General features: G+C 38.3%; 1 long non-coding RNA gene and 1 pseudogene across 1 annotated transcript in view; both read right to left on the minus strand.

Moving 5' to 3' along the window:
* Positions 1–4,523: 4,523 nt before the first annotated feature.
* Positions 4,524–26,016, minus strand: part of LOC118714269 — a 57,695-nt gene continuing 36,202 nt past the window's right edge. Inside the window, exon 3 of the long non-coding RNA XR_004986525.1 lies at positions 4,524–4,612. This is a non-coding gene — a long non-coding RNA (uncharacterized LOC118714269). The remainder of the gene's footprint in view (positions 4,613–26,016) is intronic.
* On the minus strand, positions 15,558–16,789 carry LOC118714265 (annotated as a pseudogene).

The following is a 26,016-nucleotide window of genomic DNA, read 5'->3' on the forward strand; positions in this document are numbered from 1 at the left end:
GGCTGTTGGCTATTGGCTACCACACCTGGCAGCATATATAGAGAAACTTTCCACCAGGACAGAAAGTACTATTGGACAGTGCTAATAGAACATTGGGTCTTTTCCCTTTCCTCTCTTTCCCTATCTCCCACTCTCCACCTTCCTCAAGCACCTATGACTTGCACAGTACTTTCTCACCAAGCATGCCTTCTTGGGTTGCAATCCTGTAAGTCATAATTTGTCATCTGTTTTTTTTTCATTTTGAAAAATTATGATAAATATACAGAAATCAAATTTACCACTTAAACTATTTTCAAGTGTTCAGTTCAATAGTATTAAGTATTGTACATTCACACTGTTGTACAACTATTACCACCGTCGATCTCCAGAACTTTTTCATCTTCCTCACTGAAAGTCTATAATCATTAAACAATAATGACCCATGTCTCCTTTCCCCCAGCCCCTGACAACTACCATTCTACTTTCCATCTCTATGAATTTGACTACTCTAGATACCTCATATAAGTGGAATCACACAATATTTTTTCTTTTGTATCTGACTTATCCCAGTTAGCAAAATTTCTTTAAGGTTCATCCATGTTATATGATATGTCAGAATTTCATTCATTTTAAAGGTAGAATAATATTCTATTTATGTATATACAACTTAACATAATCAAAGCCATGATTTGTGACTTGTGGTACCAACATTATATGGATCCTGCTGGGTAACTAGTATGCACCATTAGATCTGCAGTCCTGGCCCCTTTCTCAACTTGAAAAGCATACTTGACAACACTGTCACGACTCTGGAAAAACCAACCTTCACTCCCCCTATTAGTTAGCAGTGTGTTTTTCTTTTTCATGTTTTGGGTAGCCATTTCATTTCTAAGACAAGGGAGAGAAAAGAATTCTGAGACTCAGTTTGCAGTTGGGGGAAATGCTATACAAACAGAGTAAGGGTGGGAAAGAACTTTTCTGGAAAACAATGATTCTATTTGGCTTTTTCAAAAGTACATATTACCATAATAAGAATGACTCAGCTGCTAACAAAAATACAGTCACAGAGAAGAACCTGATTGAAGCATAATTGATTATATTGGACAATTACAAATGCCCTTATTAAATAATTGCATTTAAACCACATGATAGTTTTATAACTGATTTATAAAAACAAAATTGTGAAAGTTTAAGTGACATAATTGTTCTCAGTATCACTACAATTTTCAAATGAAGCAATTTAGCCTTAGGAGCAATTTCACTTTTCATTGTGATGTTATTTTGGTGTCAGGCTGCAAGCTTTTGTTCTGCTTGAATTCTAGGAATGAGGATTAACCCTTCCCTCTCCTCGGCTGAGGCAAGATTGTATTTTTCTAATGTATTAGTCCTTCACATTTTGCTATAGACCCAGTAGATTAAAAGAATGATTTGCAGGCCTCCAACCATTTATGTGATTTTCATTTAATGAGAATGTGGTTTCTTCTATATGGATGTAGGAAATAGAATTCTTTCTTAGATTAGGGGTATCTGTGAACTCAGAACAAAAATGGCAAAAACAAAGTATCTTCTATTTTAAGGTATCAAATAATAATAAGACTACAAAGTTTTCTCTAAAAATTACATCCCCACTGGAAATAGTAGGGGAAATGGTCCAGTATCTCTGGTACATTTCCTAGAATGTTAATCAAAAGTCTATATTTTCAGATGCATGAATAAAGGGCCTTAGAACATTCAACAGATAAAAGTCAATACCATTAACATTCCTTTATTTAATTTCTGTGAATTAAATGGCTTTATATAGTTACTGTCTCCATATCACACACAACTCCCAAGGCATGTTCTACACAGGTAATAAGAGCTAAACCTGCTGTATTTCATTTCAGTCTTGTTGATAGCATTTATCAGCAAAATCTGGCTAAAAACAGAATATGCAACTTAAGCCTGATCATAACTGGGCTGTAGAGGAGGAGAGTGGGGGATTATCCAGAGACTGGAGCACAAATATAAGATTGTATTGTCATTGTGTGCTATAGGCCTTTGGCAAACAGTAGTGTAAGCCCCAGCTGACAGGCCTTTTCACAACTGACAGGGGAAAATATGAAATTTAAATTCTTCATGACAGATAAATCTGCTGAATGAAAGGAAGACCAATAGGATAACAGTGGAACAAAAAACATATTGCTTTTGGGTAACTCCCTTAAATCTACCTCTTTTGTAAACATACAAAATAGGCATTCAATGAATATTTTCTAAACTCCTACCTATCAGCTTTGCTAAGCAAGCCGCTAAGTTGGAATGATAAAATAAGCATCTTTTCTTCAGCAGATGAATACAAAGTCTTATAAAACAGGGGTGGCAGATTAAATTTAATATGTGGGCATGAAAGACATTTCCTGAATGACTATCAATTGGAGTGGGTTTCTTGAACCAAAGTTGACATGTTACTATTGTAGAAGGCTTATTAATTGAGATATTAAATTTACCTAATCTACCATGATTGGGATCTTTGTCAAATTAAAAAAAAATATGACTATAAGTAATTGCTCTTTTCTGTCAGTGGGTTGGTCCCAAGTCCATGAAATGTAACCAGAGACCATAGCTTAGGATTAATATCATTGGTCTTTCTATTGGTGATACATACCTTCTACCCTTGTCAAGGGCCCTGGGGCCTCCAGGAGTCTAGTGTTCTTTGCCTTTCCCATGCTCATTTAGTATTGGCATTTTTCCTTAGTATTGGCAAATTCATTCTGGTTGGCTATACTAGTTCTATCCAAGTCCTGTGGCAGCCTCAAATCATGAGATACCATATGAAACTAAGGAAGGTTTCTTGAATAGCTTTTCTAAAATTCTTGCAGCTATTTGGCTATTTATTATATAACCTCACTGCTCTTTTGTATCTCCTGGAGGAAGCCTTCTGAGCAGCACTACTTCTAGGGGGAGGAGAGGGATTAATACAGGCTCCTTTATTAATGAATGGCTGGTCTGCTTTGGCAAATCCCAGGGAAAGTTGATAAATAATGTCTGGTTAAGATAGCCCAAAGCAAGTTTCAGGACCTAAGAGCAGATCCGCCTTGAACTGTCAGTTTCCTTGGTTGCCATGTAATTCATAGCTAATCTCTAGCACAAAAATCAAGGTGAGAATGAGAGACAGTGAGGGGGTGGAGTGGGGGGAAGAACAAGAAGGAAGAGATGGAGGAGGATGAGGTGGTGGTGGAGGAGAAGAAAGAGGAAAAAGAGGAGAAGGAGGAAGAGGAGGAGGAGGAGGAGGAAGAGGAGGAAAGGACAGGGGTAAGGGAGGGAGGGAAAATGGGAAGGAGGAACACAGAAAGAATGAAAGGACGAAAGGAAAAATGAAACAGATAAGGCTGCTGAGGGTCCTTTTTCTCTGAGACTTCAAGCTCTAACCAGTGTGGGTTCTTCCTCCAGCCAGACATTCTCAGAATGACTGGCAGCAGGACTAGGGCACACAGTCTCAGGCCATGGGAGTCTCAGCAGTCACAGAAAGAAGACAATGAGACCCAGAGTTAGAGACTATGAAAAGGAGGGAAAGGAGGAGGTGGGGTGTGTGTGTGTGTGTGTGTGTGTGTGTGTGTGTGTGTGTTTAGGGGGGGTGGAGGGTAAAGGGGAGGAGGAGGGGAGCCAGCCTGGAGTCTGAGAGAAGAATCCAGGCGCCACAATGTGTGTAACAGCTGCCTCAGGTATGCTAGCCAGTCTCAGCTCGTTCCCAGCTCTTTCTGGCAAGCCCGAGGCTCAGGCATGCACACACACACACACACACATACACACACACACACACTCACCGCACACCACACACACAAACACAGAACTGTGTCAGTTGTAAGAAAGTTTTTGGCCTGTCTGCAACAGTGCCTTTCAGATTCTCACAGAAAGACCTAGGCTTGCTGGGCACTGCTTTGCATAATTGTGGTAAAATTGTAAGACCTTGGTAAATAACAAAATCTACTCAAATACAAAGAGATTTAACTTACTCTAAAGATTATTATGTTTTGTCTGCTGGATTAAAATTGCTTCCAAAGTTATTAGAGAAACTCAACATTAGCACTTACCTTTCTCTAAAGAAATAAACCACACACACACACACAAAGGTCCAGCATTATACGGTAATTATCCAAAATGCTACCCCTTGGAATAATAAGGATGCTGTGTGTTTACACTGCATCTTTCTTTTCCAAAGAATTCAAAGAGCTTCACCACCCATATCCCATTATTCCTATCAGCAATCTTCAATGAGCTATGCGGGTGGCAAGGATAATTATCTACATTGCATGGGAGTAACTGAGGCACAGAGGGACTTTCAGGATCACACAGTAAAGATATAGCAATTTTGGAGTTAGCATATAAAATATTAATTATCAAGGATTTTGCTATTTAAATATATGCTCCTCTTTTCCATCATGATTTTCTAAAAAAAACAATTTGCAGGGTTTCCTTTTCTAGGGACTTGTTTCTGACCTCGATTTGGTGTAATCTCTACCTTAGCATTTTTCAGTGTGTTGTAATACTTCATTTCTTTACCTGCCTCTTTCCTGAAGTTATATTCTTCTTGAGGTCTGGGACTTGCTCATCTGTGTATTTTCCAGTGCTTGGAACATGACTGATGCTGCTTAAATGTCTGTTGGTTGAACGAATGGAAAAAAAAAAGAATAAATGAATGAATGGACAATCTTCTAAGAAGAATTCTTGACAAGGGAACAATAAATGAGAATTTGAACTTAAACTAAGTATCTCCCATCTGATTTTATCTTTGCTGTGACAAATATGTCCACCTCACAGGCCTTCCTTTCAAAATCCATTGAATACATTTAGAGCTAATTCCTTCCCTGCCTGGGCTGTTTGGTTTATTGTTTGGAACAATAAACTAAGACTCGTGGAAATACTAGGGCTCCAGATGGTCTATTGTAATTATTTCCCCCATAGCCTTCTTTTTTGATGTCTAAAGGAAAGCATTTAGGTGTAAAGGTTTGGGGAAGTATTAATATATAGTTATTATGCTGTCCCCAAACCCTTTCCTCTGGGTATTGAATTTTAAAGCCAGGTTGTTATTTGGAGTGAGGAGGGGGTGTGGACAATGGAAACAATGATTACTCTTCAAGGAGACTACAAATTTAACTCTCTTTTATACATTTTTTTCAGTGATCAATACAAAAAAAGGCAGGGTAATGTATGTTAATCTTTACCAGATGTACTTTATGTATCCCCTTACATTGGAAGCCTAGCAGGAGTAGAATGTCACAACAGACATTTACTGAAATACCTGGGGAAATGTAACAAAAAGTGTTAGAGGAAAATGGTCTTTCAGCTAAATTACCTAATATATTTGCTAATGGTATCTGATTTAAAAGCCATAAAAATAACAAGTTAAAAGCACATTAGAAGATGTGTTATATTTATAAGTGTTTGTCACCTTGGCAACAAAAGCTATATTCCAAATCTAACACTAGCTATGATGGGCCAAGACCTTTTAAAATTGATAAATACTTTATGGCAATGATCTGCATTCAGCTACTAAATGTGAGAGCTAGAAAAGGGAAGTTCTTCATGGCATAGTAAGTTGTTTGCTAGCTTTCTACTATGGATAAGCTTTTTCTTTCTATTAGCAACTGGTTTATTCTTAACAAGAAAAACAATGTATTTTCAAATAAAGCATAAATCTTAATTATTCATTTTTTGCAATAGCTTGTAGATTCCTAAAGTTAGAGTTTATTTATCAACCTTACACTTCAATTTATCAACCATAGCCTGATTTTTGTTCATGGATGAAATACCAAACGTGCATAATTGACCTTATGGTAAAAAAATTCATTCTCCTAAGTATCTAGATGTCGTTAAATATGGATCGTGCACTAAATAAGTTTTCACATACATTTATCTCCCAAGTGAGATGCATAGGACTGAAAAATTATCTTTTACTACGTCTCACTAAAATTCTGCTTCCTCTTGTTGCATTTAGTGAACATGATGATTAGGTGATGAAACCCATGATATAAAAGGTGGACTGTGGATACACTTGAAATAGCTTTAGAGTTGGACTCTTACTATTTCCCCTAATTTTTAAAGCTCCAATCTGATTTCCAAATCCTATAAAAATAGTTTGAGTTATGTGCCAGTCAAAGATTATAATTCTAAGAGTCTAACTAGATTCCCATGCGGTTGAACCAATTTTTAGAAGTAAACCATGGAAAAGGTCTGGGTAAACACATATTCTCTGTGGGCAGTCGCTGTTCACTTGGAGCTCAGACAAGTTGTCTCTGCAGCCCAGCCAGCTTGGGAAAACTCAAGCCCACACTTGTGATCTGTGATCATGCTCAGCAGGTTCTCAGATAGATCAGCCAGTGGAAGGACCTAAGACCATCACCCACAAGCCACTTTCTCTAACACAAGGTGAGTATTAGAAGAAATTAATAAAAATTCCCTACCACATCTGTCCACACTAAGTATTTCCAGGAAGTATGTTATTCTAAAAAAAATAAAATAGTGCACTAGGAGAATGTTCTGTTAGAGGACAGAATTAGCTTCCAGCTTAGAATTAATAAACAAAAGTACTAGCTTTGAGTTCAGTTATAAACCATGTGAACAGAATTGGCAAATACATTTAAACCTACGTTAACCAGATTTACCTTCCATTGACTGAAGGTCAAGAATTACATGGATTGACATGTATTCCAGTACTTAAACATAATTTTCATCTGATTGATAAATGTAACTAATATTTTGAGATTGTGTTCCAGTTAAATCCCCTTATCAGTAAGCCCCTTGCTTAACTCCTAATGAATCAAACTATCAAGCCATAATTTGTTGACAAACAAAAAACAATTTTTGCCTTAAAATGAATTTTAAATAAGCCTAGATAAAAATTATTGCATCTGGTTTAAAATTCATCACATACCATATTATTTAAAGCAGTGAAAATACAAACACAAGACTATCTATAATCTGAATTTCACCCAATATAGAGAAGTAGGACACTTCATAATAACTATCTTAGCTGACTATCACTCAAATTTCTTCCTTAGGGAATAATAGGCCCATTAGGGAAAAGATTGATTTTTCTCAACTTTATATTTCTCAACTTTATTTCTCAACAGGATATAAAGTAAACACTAAATATTTGTAGAATTGAAAATAAATGTTACATAGATGAACTTCAGTAGGACTATTTTATGCATTAGCCATGATACCTACAAGTTAAGAATGACTATCTACATAAATACATAGCCAAGAGGAGATGTAAGAAGTAGGAGTAAAACAAAATAACATGATCTATTTCCATTTTGTTGATGCTTATGTGTAGACATATTTCCCTTTTATTTTTAAACATATTTTATTGATTTTTAGAGAGGAAGGGAGAGGGAGAAAGAGATAGAAACATCAATGATGGAGAGAATCATTGATCAGCTGCCTCATGCACACCCCATACTGAGGATTGAGCCTGCAACCCAGGCACATGTCCTGACCAGGACTCAAATTGTGACCTCCTGGTTCATAGGTCTACATTAAAAGGGAAATATGTTGCTACGACAGCTGGGTGATATATTTACCTATTAGACTTAGAAAATGAGTAAAAATTAGGAAAGGTGCATGGGGCCACTGGAGTGTAAGTTATAGGTAGAAGTGAGTAGGATACATAGTTAAGTTGGTAGGGTGGGGCTAATTGTAGACAAAGGAAACTAACATTTGAGGAGTACCAGGCCTTGCATTCTGTTTCTCTCCAGTTATTACTCATGACAAGACTGGTCATACCAGGAAGTGGGCATGGACATGATCATCTTTATTTACAAAAGAGAAAGAGTCTCAGGAAATTCAGAAGCCTGACTCAGTGGCTCTTAGCAAGTGCACAGCAAAGATGAGATACAATCCAACATTCTTTCCCCTCCACTATATTGTATTGAGAACCAGGCAGGAGGATATAGAAATTAACTCACATAGTAGCAATGGCATACAAACCAAGTATAGAAAATTCAAATCTAAATAAACAATTTTAAAATACAAATGGCTCAACAGGACCCTTAACTTCCCAGGGATTTTTCTATGTGTGAAATGAGCTACACTATCACATAATCATGCTCTTAGCCTCAACAGGGCGACCTGATTAATTTTCAGTTACAAATTTCAAAGTGGTGCTGATTAAGATTTTGTTGCTTCGGGTGTTACTGTTCATCATTCCAAAAAACCCCAGGTCTGATTTCGAAAGCATAAAATATTCCAAAGGCTGATCTCATTATGGGAATTTAGACATTGTCTTTTATTGGCCATCTGACAAATATGCTGCTACCCGCCTCCCTTTGTGGTTTACATGCTGCTTCCGTGTACACAGTACTGGCATCCCATTCGGAAGTCGATTGTTGTGCTTTGGTTTATGTTTCATACAACAACTGCCTTGAGCCACTTCTGAGAGAGGATAATAATGACAAATTCGAAATTTTCTCTCCAGGAAAGGAGGCTGTGGTGAAAATGTGAGATGACATTTAAGCAACTACCATTAAAGGCCTTTTAATTTCCTGTTGACAAACACGATTTTCCAAATGATTTAGAGTGAAGTTTCTGGGCTGACAGCCATGCAGCCTATCTGGGACTGTGTTTTCTGGTTCTATGAAAATGCTAAGGAAATCTCTCTTCTTCTGTTGCTTATGTTTCAGAGAGAAGCTTACCACCTTGAAAACCACAGTGCTATTTGGCTGGGTTCTGAGTCCTCAGTTTCTATTCTCACCTTCCTCTAGAGTTCCTTGCCCACATCTCCAAGCCCAGGCTCTCCTAATCCCAAGCACCACTTTTGGACTAGAGACAGGAGTGCTATAAGGAGCACTGACTCCTCACTCAGCAGCCTATGTATCATTTCAGGGAAAGGAGCCTAGTTCTTAGGCCCCTGCTCAGTAACCTGGAGTTTTACCTTGCTCAGGTGACTCAGTGTCCACCTCGGTCTCCACTAACTTTAGTAAATGTTTTTCCTGTCTTGGATGCTGCCTATCTTTTCAGCTTGCTCAAAATCCAGCCTCTCTTCAGAGTGGATCTCTGTCGAGGTCTTGTTAACATTTCCTCTCTGACCCCCTATTATACTCAGAGTCTGGGACTTTCCTGGTGCTCAACGCCTGCTTTTCTGCTTGTCTGGATTTTTAGTTTTGTTTTCAATATAATTTAGTACAATGCCCTCATTTTCCAGACAAGACAATAAAAATGTAAGGAAGTTTGGAGATTTGTCCAAGTCTCAACACTAATCACTGGAACTGTTGTCTAATGTTTTTAGATGCCTCCTTTCAAGAGATTTTTATTTAATATGTCAAGAAATCTTATAGAACGTTCTCTCTCTAGCTGAGAACTTGACCATTTATTTCTCAATTTCTATGTTTCACCTCCTTGCCAATTTTAACAGTCCTTTAATTCCTGGGAAAGAATTGTTCACCATTTCCCCCCTAGGCCTTTACCATATTAATAGCCTTTTGAAACATCTATTACATTTGAAAACAACTTATATTAAAATACAAACTCTCAGTGATTTTTAAAAAATCAATACTGTCTTGTGTTTTAAATGCATATATGGGGACTAGAGATATTATATCTTCTACAAATGTTTTCATTTAATAGAATTTATAGTAAGTAAAGCAATAAAGCCCTATCACTATGGATAATCTAATAGAAAACGGAAATAACAAGACATTACAATGAGATTGGATGTGCTGAGAATCTGCATTGAATTTTATCCTCCCAACCCTCCTGCTTTCTTCTGGAATGCTAAAAGATCTTCCTTATGTGCCACTCACCTGGTCACTCTCACACCTGCTCTACAAGACACCTTTTAGTTCAGAACTCTGTGTTCCTTTTACGTCCCAATCATTTGGATGTGACTCTGTGGCCATATGCACAGTATCAGGACGGACCAATCTCAGAGGCATCTGACTTTTATCTGACTGTACTTTGTCTTTCAGGAACTAACTGCAGTCAAAGACAAGGCCAATCTTTAGTTGTTGTTTTGTTTTTTCTTGTTTAAGAATGTCTTCCCTATGCAACCCTACCCAAAAGCTTTAAAGCTATATTTTCTTTGCAAAGTCTTAAAATTTGGAAGTTTTGCCATTCATAGCTACATCACTAAACCATTTTAAATTGTGTGTGTGTGTGACAATAAAGTACAATAGGCTTTTTTTTTCTTCCCATAACTAGTTTTATCAACATATCAAAGAGACCAACCCACTCTTTCTTCATTGGTCCTCATTGCCAGCCCAATTATACATGAAGTTTCTGTTTCTATATATGTGAGTCTCTACCTGGATATCCCATTCTGTTCTGTTGGTTTCCCCAAAGTAACACTATTACTTTACTTTCTTTATCATTGCCTTAGAATGAATTGATATATTATTCTACTATTACTTCAGGAGTATCTTGACTTTTCTTGTTTTTATCCTTCCAAATATATTTTAAAATCAACTTTTCAATTAAAACAGAACAAAATTATAGGAAAATCTCTTCAATTTCTTGTAAAATTTGAATTCTTATGACAAATTTTATTACTCCTGTATTCTTGATGACATCAATACACTGCTAGAGATACAAATTTAGAGAGGGCTCATTGCCCCAGTTAAGGTGAAATGGCTGCTTCAGCCAACGTGATAGTCATGGGAGGGCATGGTCCCATGATTGACCTTTCCCAGAAACTCCAAAAGTAGAGAAGCAGTAGATGTCCAAAGGACAGAATGCTAGGCAAACAAAATATATCAACTGTTTGTTCCAGTAGACTGGCCTGATCCTAACCTTGCCTTGAAGCCTTATCTTTTGGAATGAATACTTATGCCATAGAGCTTTTGCAAAATCCTAAAAGTAAAACATATTTGGTTTTGTCAAAATTATACATCTTTCATCTATATAGGTAGATTTTGCTACATGTTTTAAATATCTAATTTTACAGGTATAGAAAATGAGGTTCTTTAAGGAACATAAAAAGTTTCCTTTGCATTGTATCACACAAATAAATATAGGACCAAATATGTAGGCCTGTCTTCTAGAAGTGTTTCTTTATATGCTTTAATAATTAGAGTGTTCTTTAACTAGCTTTCTTATATAGGAAGTAATTTTGGATCCTCATCCATCTATAACACTTACGCACAGGACATTTCAGAGATCGGCCTGACTTACACCTACCTGCCTTATCTGATGTTTGCATCTGTAAGGCCCCTGAGCTGTCACAATGACAATGTTATTTAAACTTAATGACAGGCCCCCAGAAAATAAACTTTCTCCCATACTGCTCAGGAAAAACTTCAGGTCAAGACACCGGAAAGAAAGTTGCTGCCAAGGTGAGACTGTGACCCACAACAAATTGTGTTCCCCAAAGTTACTAAGGGCTGAAACCATTACCAATGTGAATTATTCATTTGTTTGGCCAGGATTTGAGGATGATCGAAGGAAATTATTTCTAGGTCTCTCTCTCATTCTCACTTTTCCTTCCCCTTGCACCTTTAGTTATGATGGTGTGACTAATTACAGTTCTTTACTCTCTCCAGGGTCTCCTACTCTCCTGGCCCACCCATACCCAGACCATGTGATCTCCTTTGACCAGCTGGATGCTTACACATGTCATGGACACTTAGGTTTGAAATATGTTGGTGCAGTAGAGCTTGCTCTCTCTTGGGTCTCTGTCTTTGCCAAGAGAAAAGCTAATTGAGGAAAATGGGGACCAGAGCATCCTGGCTGCATCAGAAAGAGAAGCCCAGGTGATCTCAGCTAGGCTGGGGCATCTGACTTGCCTCCTGATTTGCATATGCATGAGTAAGCCTAGAGAAGAGCAGATCTGAGCCACAGATGTGTGATAAGTACGTGCTTATTGTATGCCAGAGACTTTGTGATTGTTTATTATTTGGTACTAGAGGCCCAGTGCACAGATTCGTGCACTTGTGGGGTCCATCAGCCTGGCCTGCACCCTCCTGCAATCCCCTCTCACAATCCATGATCCATCAGGGGATGTAGCAGTGCTGAACTGGCAGGCAGCCAGGGAGGAACCCCAGCTGGGGCTCCCACCGTATCACTCGCGCTCATCTGAGCCCTGCCATGCCTGCCTCCATTGCAGTTTGGTAGTGCTGCCACAGAGGCGGGAGAGGTTCCTGCAGCTGAAGCTGTGCTCGGCAGCCATGAGCCCAACAGTCAGCTGAGCAGTGCTCCCCCTTTGGGAGCACACTGACCAACAGGGGGCAGCTCCTGTATTGAGTGTCTGCTCCCTGGTGCCTGGTGGTCAGTGTGCATCATAGTGACTGATTGATTGGTCATTGGGTCATTGGGTTGCTTAGGCTTTTATATATGTAGATTATTATAGTGGTGGCTAATGAATTCACTTCCAATTACCCACTCCTCTCTCATCCTCTTTCTCTTCCTCTCATTGTTTTTCCCAGTGTGTCTCATCTTTGATCCTGGTCCCTTTGGTATACCAGTTGTCCACTAGATAGTAACATAAATCTCAGGTGATCTACATTTGAGGTTTATCACAACAAAGAAAAGGAGCCCATATAAAAGGATTCGAGTAGGCGATTCTTGTTGGCAATGTCTCTTCTTAGTAGGCATTTCTGAAATATTTTAATGATTCACTTGTATATGTCACTATCATTATGAGTAATTTTTACTACAACACCACATATGACAAATCAAGGTATATAAAAAATGGTATTGAGGGTAACTCTGACTTGTAAGCCATTTATCATCCCAAACATAATATGGGATTTTCCAGGAGATAATCAATAATGAGAGGAATCTCAAAAAACCTAAACCCCTATATATTCAATAGTACTTATATAAGGTATATATAGCATATTTTCTTCTCCTTGGTCTCTTGTTTATTCTTTTCTTTCTTACTCTCTCCCCAGCTTGCAACCTATTTACTAAGGAGCAAATTCCAGATACAATATAATCATAATACTACCACTGTGCTTCTGGATGAATTAATCAGAATGAATGAATTTTTTCTTGATTTTTGTATTCCAAGCCTGGAAGCATAATTCAATTTCATCTTTGACTTCTGTAGCCTGAAGCAACCACTTAAAACTCAGCTGTCATAAAGCTTTTGGAAAGAGATTAAAAAAAAATTAAATAAAAAAAAAAGATCTAATTTGTGCAAAGGCATAAGAGGAAGTAGAAAAATATATCAAACGAAGAGCATGTATATATGTATAAAAGAAGGACACAATAAAATGTTGTTTGTTTTCAAATATGAAAATAAAATGTGATAACATTGCCTTAAAGAAATTTTTTACCTCCCAAACCATCTGGAAATAGTGTTAGACATAGACAAAACACACATTGAAATACTGAATGGGGACATTGAAAGCCTCAGTGAAAAGTAAACTAATTTGAAATATATCAGAAGTTGTTTTCACCTTTAGAACTAGTAAGTCATTATGAAAACGTCCAAGTTTTACCTCTTGAAATCATATAACTATAACATAAACTTTTTGTTCTCTCTGCTTCTAATATTAAGACCTTTCTCCTTGGGGGCCCTCTATGTATGAAATCAAATTGCTTGCAATTTAATTTGTAATATGTAATACTTATTGTTTTCATTCATTGTCAAAATAAAGATAACCATAAAGAAAAATATAAAAATCTTCTGTAATCCCAGCATCTAGAGATATCAGCTAATGTTTGGTGTAAATAATTTCACTAGAGGCCTGGTGCATGGATTCATCCATGGCTGGGGTCCCTCAGCTTGGCCTGTTTCTTCTCGCAATCCAGGACCATGGGGGAGATGCTGGCCTGTGGGGATTGGGGTGAAACTGGCAGTCCAACATCCTCCAAGGGTTGTAGCAGTGCCAAAATGGCAGGCAGCCAGGGAGGAGCCCAAGCTCGGGCTGACGCCGTGCCACTCCTCCCACTCATCCCAGCCCCACTGTGCCTACCGCCACAGCTGGCTCGCCAGCCATGAGCCTGGCTTCTAACTGAGCAGTGCTCCCCCTGTGGGAGCGCCTTGACCACCAGGGGACAGCTTCTGTATTGAGTGTCTGCTTCCTAGTGGTCAGTGTGCATAATAGTGACCGGTCATTCTGGTTGTTCAGTCTTAATGGTTGCTTGAGCTTAGATAGATAGATAGATAGATAGATAGATAGATAGATAGATAGATAGATAGATAATTTGTTCCCTGAGTTGTGTGTATGTGCATGTGACAAAATTGGATCATATAATACATACACATTGTATTTATGTTTAAGAAGTTATCGGGAGAATCCTTCTTTGTCATAGTGTTCAACTTTCTCTAATTAATGGCTACATATTTCAAAGGGCTGAAAACTGAAATATGCTCAGAAAGAAATAGATACTATTGATGGACATCTTGCAGAGAAGAAGGTACTGAAATAGCTTCAGGGATGAGCTCAGTTTGTGCTTGCACTTTGAGAATATACCTTAGATGTCTAATATTCTTTGAATGACAGCTATGAAATCTTCTGTATGTGTGCATTTATGTGTGTGTGTGTGTGTGTTAGATCCATTTTAATATAAGTATACATATCTGCTAAATCCAGAAAGAAAAAGTTTATGCATATATAACTTTTTCACTTAACATTGATCTCAGTTTATAAATTCATCAAGGTGAGAGCAATTGACCAATGTATCTTTACTGCTAGGTTTATTAATAGTAAATTACAGATGAATTAGTATCCTTTCATTTCTCTTCTCTCACTCTTTTTGTCCAGACATTTTGTTGTAAAGTTTCAGTACAGCTCCCCTCCAGCCAAAGGTAATCTTTTTAGATAAGCACATGTTGTTTTGCATTTTGCTTATAGTTATAACCTATTTAATCACAGAAGAACTCCTATAAAGGTGGAGTTCAAGGTTGCATACAATAACAGGAGATCACAGTTTTGAAGCCTAGCACAGATTAAAAACCACTGATGTACCATTTATATAAGACACACACTGTCTCTTAAATTACATATTGCTCCTTTTAAATATTATTTTTTAAATAAAGTAGTGCATCTAGGACAATCAGTCACACAACTTACATAGTCCTGAAAAAAATTTCAGTACTAACTAACAATTGGTCATAAAATGTGAGTGAGTTTGAGACAAGGTCCATTCCTAAGATTCAACCAAGGATTAGCTAAACCACTGGAATACCTCTGCTTAAGAAGACTATGTCCTTCCCTCCTTCACTTCACTATTTAGTTTTGCTTATTTTGCTGGTGTTTGGTAGTACATGCCTAAAATGCTTTTGATCACTTTGAGAACCAAGAAAACCAATTATCTAAAACTATGACAGGAGCCAAAACTGGTTTGGCTCAGTGGACAGAGTGTCGACCTGTGGACTGAAAGGTTCCAGGTTCAATTCCGGTCAAGGGCACATACATTGGTTGCAAGCACATCCATAGTAGGGGATGTGCAGGAGGCAGCTGATCATTGTTTCTCTCTCATTGATGTTTCTAACTCTCTATCCTTCTCCCTTCCTCTCTCTAAAAAAAAAAAAAAATCAATAAAATATATATTTAAAAAAACTATGACAGGATCTTATATTGGTTTATCCATTTCAGGTTCCTGGTCAGTGGGCCCTTCTAAGGACCTTCATTTTTCCTTCTATGTCTCCTGGCCTTCTATGTCTCCTGGAACATTGATCAGAAGATGAGTCTGAGTACCATCTCATCTAACTCTTTTAACCAATACCTGGCTAAAACTGGAATGTCCAGCCCAGTATAATTAAAAATCACCCACAGAAAGAGGTTCTACAGGTCTTCACAAAACCTGGAATTTCCACAAGGATGTCTGATCTTTATAATCCAAGCAGGCAGCATTGAAGTTAAGCTTCTAAGAGGCAGTTTGGTCCTTATAATAGAAGGAATAAGTGTTTGACTTAAAACCTAAGCTTGAAACTCCATATCCCTGCCTTAACTGGTTTGGCTCAGTGGACAGAGCATCGGCCTGCGGACTGAAAGGTCCCTGGTTCGATTCTGGTCAAGGGCATGTACCTTTGTTGCGGGCACATCCCCAGTAGGGGGTGTGTAAGAGGCAGCTGATCGATGATTCTCTCTCATCGATGTTTCTAACTCTCTATCCCTCTCTCTTCCTCTCTGTAAAAAATCAATAAAAAAATATTTTTTAAAAGAAAAAAAAAAAAAGAAAATCCATATCCCTGGGTAGAAAGAGAAGCTTGGAACTGATTGAGATGGCTTGTAATTGCATTGGTACCCATAAGGCTGAGTGTGGCCCTGGTCTGGTGCTACATAGGGGTCAAATAAGATCCATAGTCCATGCCCTCAAGGTAGCAAGTCATCCTTGACTATAACCTGAAGCCCGGGTATAGGTTATGGGATAGGACCTCTGCTTGCAGGAAGAGGAGGTGGACAAGGGATCTGACAGCGGGGAGGCTGGCCTCCAGATAGACACAGGAGCACTGCTGCTGGAAATGGCCAGCACTGCGGTGCTAGAGCGGGGAGTAAATTGGCCACTTGTTCCACTCTCTGAACTCACTCCCCGAGCTAGAGATAGCTTTCGTTTGAGGCCTCACTTTCTTTTGACCTCCATTCTATTGCTGCTGCTGCTGTTGGTGGCACTTAGCTCTTTGGTTCTTAAACCTTTACCTGCACCCTGGAGTCAGGCAAGTTGATTTTCAGTGCCACCTTCTCCCACATTAAGATACCTGGGTACCAGGTCTTAGCAAACAGTGCTTCCAGCATGTCTAGGTGCGCCTGGGTGCACTTTGTCATCTCCCAGCACTGTTTCTGTGGGGTAGCTGTGGGACAAGAAGCTGTGGGTGCAGCAAGTCCATGCCCAAAGTGGTCAGACTCAGTCCATTGACTGGGTAAGGTGGTTGCTTAAGATAAGACATCATGCTAAGGTTGTTAGGAAGCAAAAAGTTAGCCCAAATCAGGGGCGCCCAGCCAGAAGGTCCGGCTTCGACTTGGATGGACAGATTCAGGGTCCTTGATGGGAGGGTTTGGTGTGGTGGAACTTAAAGCCGCATGGGAGGTTAGAAAAAAAAAATTAACCTTCAAAATTCCAAATAGCTAGCTAGCAAAGTAGACATAATGAAGGCTGCTCTAGCAATTTTTATTTTTAATAACAGTGGAGGCTGAGTTGGAGCTGAGGTCAGTTCTGCTCTCAAGGAGCTTTGCTCTGAAATCTTAAACTTTATGCTCATTCACCATGATTATAAGTCCCTGAACACTAGAAAATGGTAAGCCTATTTTTTTTTTCTGGGAAAATGGTTCCACTCTGAGGAGGCTTTTTTTGTATCCTCTGCGGAGGTATTTCTGTATTCATCACCTTCTGCTGACATAAGTTAGACATAGCTTTCAATGTTACTCATAGTATCCACCCAATCATAGGCATCCATTCCATTGGGACATGACAGGAGCCTAGTGATTTAAAAGAACATTTCCATGCTTTTTAGTGGCAAAATCTGGAGAAAGACAGACATAAAGCAGCTGACAATACACACACACACACACACACACAAAAAAAAAAAACAAAAAAAAACAAACAAACAAAAAAACAACAACAACAACAACAACAACAACAAAAAACACACCCACATTGAACAGTCAATACCTTCTATTCACCCATAGAATAATTCCTGGGCGGAATTAGCAGGGAGGAGTCAAGAAGGAGCGGAGCTCATGCAAGTCTAAATCCACAACAAAAGAGATGATGCAAAGAAGCCTGAACAAGAGGGATGGGAATAATTATTTGATCATAACTATGAAAATATAACACAAAAGCCACAGGAATCTATTGAGGTTGAAGGGGAGAAAGTGTAAAAGAACCAAATGTGTTACATTACAGGAACAGGCCTCAATCCAGAGATGAAAGGTGTTTTGGTGGTAACTGAGGACCCCCAGTGAAGCAAATCCACTTAATCTTTGATCACCTCTAGCCACAATAGACTAATTGTGGGTTTAATTTTAGGTTGAGTCTACAACTTCAGGAAAATATTTGTTTTAAATGTTCACCCCAAAGAGACTTTTAATAATTATTTTATAAAATGCTATCAGCATTGCTCAAACCCATTCTCTACTAATGCTAGGTACACAAAGCACTGTATATAGTAGACATTTATTTACTCATACTTCTTTAAAAAAATGAAAAACTAAATATCATACTAGTTACAGTTACATATGTGTCCAATTTTCCAAGAAAAAAAATCCTACTGGTTTGTAAATTGGGAAATAACCATAGTGATGACATTTCCCACCCATCCATCCCAAAGTAGCTGTGAACCAACTCATTGTTCATTTGATGTGGCAATTTTCACAATATACAATCCTGTGGAAATCTGGAACTGATTTCCAGTGATACCCACCTTATGACTCCATGAATCTCTAAACAATTCCCAAAGGACACTGTTAAAAATTAGAAAAGTCTTCCTCTGCCTCAGGATACCATTATTTATTTACAAAGAGGTTTCTATCTATTTCCAGTAGAAAACAGCAGCCAACAGGGCTGTTGAGCAACAGTGTTGTCCTATGCAAGGTCTTTCTGCTCTAACACTTTTGTAAGCATTTCTGAGAGATCACACTCATAACTGAGCAGGAGACCCATGATGAATGTTTGGTAGCAGCTCTAGCTCTGTGTTCCCATAAGACTCAGCAACAATGTCAGGTGACAAGAAATCTAATCTAGTCTTACACATGGTTGCAGGAACCACTTCCCCTTCCCCAGGAATAAACCTACAGAGTAATCTCTTTTTGGACTTTCTAGAGAATTGAACTTCTTTTTTATTATTATATTTATTTTGAAATGGAATTTCACCTGTCTAAGTTCTTCAAGGACAGGTGCCACAGCATAAGTTTTCCAGCTACAATGGTTGGCGTGGGCCAACTGACTTACAATGCACTCATTGTGATTACTCAATGATGATAAGACTTACTGCAATGCCTCCCTTCAGCATCCCTTTCTCTGCCCATCATGGGAAAAGCAATGCTTGTTAGATGCTAGATAAGTTGTTCTTTACTGTTTCTGTCAGGTATCATTCACTGGGGGACAGTAATGTGCCTTATGGAGATATGGTGAATTGCCTGTTTCATGGCACTAATCTGAAAGCATCCTTGAATTCAATTCAACAGCCTGACTGCCAGATGGCTCTTGAAACTATGTAAAAAAAAAAAAAAAAAAGGAAAAGAATGAGGTTCTTATCTGGGAAGTGCCATACTGTAAAACTATAAGGATGGAATGCTGACTGACTGATGGATAAATAATGTTAAAACAGGAAAAGCAAAAATAGATTTGCTGGAAGGGAAAAAAAACCCACTCCCCCACTTAATTTATCAAATTTGCCTACTTGTATGCTTCCTAGATTTTTAAATAGAATTATCCATTTTTGTTAAAAGGATAAATGTCTTACCCAAACATAATTATAAAGCAGTTCAATCTATGCCTCTCACTCATCCCTTTTCTAACCCCTCTCCCACTCACAGAAGTCACTTGACCACACCATGTTGCTTGTGGTCCTCCCATTTTAACTATGCCTCTCCCAGTTAAGTATCATTTGAGAGAAGAATCTGATTTCATTCACATGGAATATAACATCTCCACCAGAATGTGAGCTTTGAAGAGCAGATAGGTTTTTTTTGTTTGTTTGTTTATTTGTTTGTTTGTCTATTTTGTTCATCAGTGGATCCCAAGTACCTAGAGAGGACCTGGCATATAGTAAATACTCAATAAATACTTGTTGTTGAATGGTAAGACTCAATGCTTCTCTAGATCTAAAAGTAAATGCAGTTTTTTTATTATATATTCTCATGTGTGAGCATGCATGTGCATGTATGCAGAGGAGAGAAAGAGATCAAGTGTGCTACAGAAGCTGAAGGTTTCAATATTTTGAATTTCATACCTTTAGAAGTAAGGGCAATATGTACAAGACAAAATTGAGGAAATCCTCTCTTCTATATCCTATTCTCCTGCTACTCTTGAGAGGGTGGGGAGGGGCAGGGAAGGGGGAAGGCTGCCTGAAGGGTACTCCTGTGAGAAGGTGAGGCTATGGTGAGAAGCTACAAGGCAACCAACATTGTTATGGGCTTGTTTACACCCAATAAAGATGATAATGCCTGAGATTATGAGCTCTACGCCAATCACCTGGAGAATAAAAAATAGTTTTCTGGAAAAATTCTTTGGTACCACCTAGAACTTAATTTCTGACATTGTCTAACTCTTCTTGGTTCCTGAGTCAGTTTTCCTCTGAACTTTGGATTTCTAGAACAACAATGGATAGAGCAGACCAATTTTCTGTGACTCCCCTTTCTCTTCTTATGTCTTTGCTTCCCAGATTACAAATGTAACCTGACCCAGGTCATACAGGTGTCATTTTATTATAATTACTAAAGGCCCAATGCACAAAATCATGTGAAACCCAGACCTGCCGTGCCAGTGGGACCCCAGACCCACTGTGAGGAACTGACAGCTGCAAGCCTCTGCGCCACATAAACACCACCTCACTGTGTGAGCTGCAAGCCCCTCCAAGCCCTGCGAGCCGCGAGCCCACCCCACTGCCCCAAAGTGACTGTCAGGCCAGGGAGGGACGGAGAGGTGCTCCATGCACCTCCTGGTGACCGGTCATTTGGTCATTCCTGTGTTCTGGCCACTGGCCTTTTATAATATAGATTTGTAAGATTATTAATGATTTCAATGTAAAAAGGAAAGACAGGTAAAACAAAAATTACTATAATAAAAATTAATGCAATAAAAATTTATGAAAGACTTATAAGAACAATTCATAGTGTGTCCTCTCTTTTGTAGAATCTTTTCCAATTCCCACAACTGAGGATGACTTTGTCTACCCAGCATCGCTTTTCTTGGGTAACTGAATAACCTTTGCCCCTTCTTTTGGGGGTGCTGGCCCTTCTGTACAAAAGACTATGAATAATACATATAGTTATTGCTTAAGTCCCTAATATGACCCCAGAAAACCCCAACACAGCACTTCCCAAAGGGAATCTGTTCGTTTACTCTTTAAATTCCCTGCATAGGAGCTTTTCTACAAGCTGGGAATTTGTTTTATCTTTGTTGCCTTATTGCAAGGGTGGGGAACCTTTTTTATGCCAAGGGCTATTTGGATATTTATAACATCATTTGCAGGCCATACAAAATTATCAACTTAAAAATTAGCCTGCTATATTTGATCAAACATTTTATTAACTCACCCCTAATGCCTTGGCAGGAGCAGACTAAGTGATTTTTTGGGTCTTATACAGCCCACAAGCTGGACGTCCCGCCTCCCCCTTGTCTTAGTGCTTACTACGGTGCCTGGCACATAGTAGGTACTCAATAAACATTTGTTAAATGAATGAATGAATTCAGAGAGAGTCCCATTACTTAAAAAAGATGGTGTAATGTTGTTAAGTTCTAGGGAGAAAGCAGAATTAGTTTATTCTTAATTTTTATCTTCCTTGGCAAGGAGAATGATTTCCAAACAAAGTGGTAGATTTACATTATAGAGTAGTGGTTCTCAAAATGTGATCACTGGACTAGCAGCATCAGCATTACCTGGGAACTTGGTAAAAATGCAAATTCTTGAGCCCCAACTCATTCTACTGAATCAGAAACTTGGGGGAAGAGCCCAGAAAAGTATGCTTTAAAAAGCTCTGCAGATGATTCTTAGGATGCTAATTTGATGACCAGTGGTCTTTAGAAGTAACAGAAGCAGTAAAAGAATATAGCTCTCTCCATTTTGATAAGCAAATATAACTACTCCAAGATACTTTATTTTCCAAGGTAGTGAAAGAATTTGCTGGTATGATCTTCAAGCCAGTAATTTTGGGGGGACATAAAAAATAAGAGAGAGCCCTAAAGGGTATTTTAAAAGGAGGATAGAGGAGATCATTTTCAGAAATTACATACAATCTGAGGTTGATTTCTGGCAAAATTTTGAAGTTGTTTGCTAAACAGATGACGTATCAGCATTTGAAAAATGACACAAGGATCACTAGAACTCAACTTGGATTAACTAGGAAAACTGATGCCTCAGTCATTATTTATCCTGCTTTAAAATATACTTTTATTGATTTCAGAGAGGAAGGGAGGGGGAGAGAGAGATAGAAACATCAATGATAAAAGAAAATGATTGATTGGCTGCCTCCTGCACAACCCACACTGGGGATTGAGCCCGCACCTGGTTATGTGCCCTTGGCTGGAATCAAACCTGGGACCTTGTAGTTCGTAAACCAACGCTTTATCCATTGAGCCAAACTGACTAGGGCTATCCTGTATTAATAGGGTAAAACACATTGTTAGTAGTAGATATGCTAAATAATAAGATGATTATTGTCCCTGTTATCACACTTTATTTTAATCTTTTTTGTTGCACATTCCTCTTCTCTATGACACTCTAGGCTTCTTTGTAGCCCCAATGCTAGCACAATTTCTAGTACATAATTTCACATTCAAAATGTCTATATAAATTGAATCAGGAGATATCATTGGATAGAAGATAAAAAGAACATGGGCTGGATAAAAGTAAATGTAACTGGATTTGAAGCTGATTAAATAATAATAACCAAGAGTATTAATAAATATAAGTTTATATTTGGCACCTAGTTAGTATTTGATAAGTAATTGTTGAATGAAAGCCAGTTGAGTGCCACAACAATTTTTGGTCAGTTATTACTCAGTATTTATACTATAACCTAATTATAGATGATCAACTTTTCCAATCACTTAATGCAAGTTATTTGCAAACTGACAGAATAACAATTCAAATTTATCTCAACATCCTTGAATGCTAGGAGAAAACCAAGCAGGTAAAATTGAATAAGGATATAGGTAAATAGGTTTTTGGGACAACTTGGCTCAGTAACAAATGTAAAATATCAGGTGGCAGTTATAGACATTTGTCATTTTGCCTTCTCTCACCTATGGGAACTATCCCTTTCCACTCTCAATATGGTTAGGGTGGGGTTGAGTCCACCCCTCAAGTTTAGGGAGGGATTGACTAAAACTTGGGCCATCAGAACACTCCAGCCTTCCAGCTTTTATATTTGGATCAGGAATAAGCTCATGACCTAGCCAGGCCAGTGAGAATTTGGCTGGGATTTTTAAAAAATATGTTTTATTGATTTTTTTATAGAGAGGAACAGAGAGTTAGAAACATCAATGAGAGAGAATCATCGATCAGCTGCCTCCTGCGCACCCCCCACTGGGGATGTGCCCACAACCAAGGTACATGCCCTTGTCTGGAATCAAACCCAGGACCCTTCAGTCCGCAGGCCGACGCTCTATCCACTGAGCCAAACCGGTTTCGGCTTGGCTGGGATTTTTAATGAAACTGCATCAACCATCATGGTGCCCTCAGTTGGAAAGGACAAAGGACAAAAGTTCAATTTTTCATAATGATCACCATGTTCTGCTACTAGTTGTACATTCTTTTCGTTTGGCATGATGTGCTCAGGGATGATCATCTAACAAGTGGCAGGGGTTCTTATGCTCATTTGCTAATAAAAGCATCACAGCCCTTTTTAGATACAAATGTATGTGACTCTAAGGGTAAAGGGAAAAAATATTGGGAGGGGTGTGTGTGTGTGTGTGTGTGTGTGTGTGTGTGTGGAGGGAGGGATGGAGGGAGGGAAGGAGGGAAAGAGAGAGAGAGAGAGAAACTGAGAGATCACTTATGCCATCGTATGATCACCTGAAACCAGGCATGTCTGGAATCTTTCCCTGGACATTTCACAAAGCCTCCATAGAATTGCACAGGAGTACTGCACAGCCAGCACAATTTGGTAATCCTACTTATATAAGACAATAAATTATCCTTTTTTTCTTTGACAATATGTAAAGTGGTAGTGTGTCTAAGAAATGAGGATCATTACAATGTCTTGCTAAGCAGCAGCTACCTAAGAACCACCTTACTCTAGGTACACACTGATGTCCATAGACATTGGTAGATGAGTTCCAATCAAGATGTCAGAAAAATAATATTGAATGTCAACTGTAATTTTAAAATTAAAAAGAAACAGACAAGGTAGAAGCCATGAAACTTGAGTTTTGTCTTTTTTTTAGGAGTTTTGTCTTTGCATTGGATTAGGTCAAATTCTGGAGCAAACCTTCTATCTCCTTCCCCTAACCTTCATTCCTCCCCATCTCTCTAAGAGGAGGGGGACAGTAAAATAAATAGATAATTATCTGTCCAGAGCAAATTTCCGGAGAATGAGACAAAGAGTGGTGTGCTATCTTGGTTATCCCCTGAAAGATTCATACTGTGGAAGCTATTCCTATTTATAGGCCTGAAAAAGAAGCTACTGAGAACCAGGGGGGAAAGAAGTGAAAAATCTATTCATCTGACATCTAAGTCAAATCCAGGTTTAATATCTGAAGAATTAAAATAAGTGGCTGCTAAGCTTTAATACAGAACAGCTTACAGATGATTGTGATTTGGTCTGACATTTGAGTGACTTATTTACCTAGGGAAAAACAAAGGAGAGAAAATGCAATACCATCTGCCCGATAAACACTATCCCCTCTCATTCTTAACCTAATTCCCTGAGGACATTACCCTCGCCTCTGAAAATTCCAAAACCCAAATTTCAGTTCTCCTTCTACCAAAATGCCATTCAATTGGACTTTTTAGAGCTCTATTTTAATAAATAGTGAAAGCAAATTTCTGCGGTTACTCACCTTAACTTGAGGGTAAGGAGCTCCCAAAAAGTTTACCTTAGCATCTTTACCCCCACCCCAGTGCCATATCCATGACAGAAACTCAGTAAATGTGTAGCCAATAAGGAAGACATTTTCTATTTGGCTACACAGTCTCTAGTAGTGTCAATTATTTCTTGAAATGTTTTAACTATCATCACCATTCTTCTTATTTTTACAGGCTTAGTACATTTATTTCATCACAATGCCAGCTAACTTTGGGGAGTCTAGGCCCCAATACGTTACAGAACAGGAATGATCTATCCCTGCCAGATATAGAAACCAGAGGTTTGCAGTTACAAATGAATACAAGTCTCTTGGTGTTGAAATGCATTTACACTTGGCAAATCATTGCTTCTTGTTTTTAGAATAAAAGTTTCTTTAAAAGGTTCAAAAAGCTTCCTTGACATCAGTTAACTTGTAAAAAACACCTTTTTGATTATTTAAATTTAAATGAATAAAAAAACATAGGTTAAATTTCCCTTAAAATACAGACGGTTTTTAAAATCAGAAGGAAAAGGTGCTTAACAAAAAGCAGGTTAGATTTTATTGAACCTCAAACTTTAAAAAAATAGTGCAAGTTGCTTGATGAGCCCAAACCATGGTTATTAAAAATATGATTTAAAAAGATAAAAGCCAAAAAAGATATTTAACATACTCAAATTCTCACCTATAAAATATTGTTAACTATTTTGACTTTAAGAAAATCCACTTAATGGATTCTATAGACTTATAAAATTGTTTGAAATTATAACCCAAGCATGTGGCCTAATCCTTTCAGACCTGTTCTTTTTATGAGCTACAGATCATCTTTAGCCTCTTTAAAGCTGGGTGACATGCATTATTATTAGAAATGTTCCCAGATAATTTTGATACTTTGTTAAACAATAATGTTAGCCATTATGTTTTGTTGTCATCTTTTTATTTTCCCCCAAAACACACAATCCAAATTTCTTGGCTGGCACCATCCAGTTTTCATTATCCTTCCCCACCTTTCCCATCCCTTTTTGTACCCCCTAACTGAAGAGTCTCCTAGAATATTTTCTCTAAGAAAATATGCATGGTGTTAATTTCATGACTATATCACAATTCAGGGAAAACAATGCCTCTTTTTTCTATGGCCAGTACCATTATCAGTCATCTATTTGTCCAGGCATAATTAATTAAATATATACCATTTTCAGTATTGGGCTAGGACTATTAGTTGTACACAGATAGGTACAATCATTCAATTTCTCACAGGGTTTACTAAGTGAAATTTGAAAGAACCATGGGCTCTCAAAAATGGCAAGAAGTAATCTGGAAGTAGACTCAGAGATCTGATCTTTTCCACCTACTGACAGCATCCTCTTTCTTACCTTTCCCTGCCTTTTCACTCTCCCAGTTGAAATTACTTTGAGAAGACAAGAACCCAAGCAATGGCTAACAAAAGCCCCA

Source organism: Pipistrellus kuhlii, unplaced genomic scaffold (assembly GCF_014108245.1).
Source record: "Pipistrellus kuhlii isolate mPipKuh1 unplaced genomic scaffold, mPipKuh1.p scaffold_m20_p_10, whole genome shotgun sequence".
Taxonomy (NCBI): Eukaryota; Metazoa; Chordata; class Mammalia; order Chiroptera; family Vespertilionidae; genus Pipistrellus; species Pipistrellus kuhlii.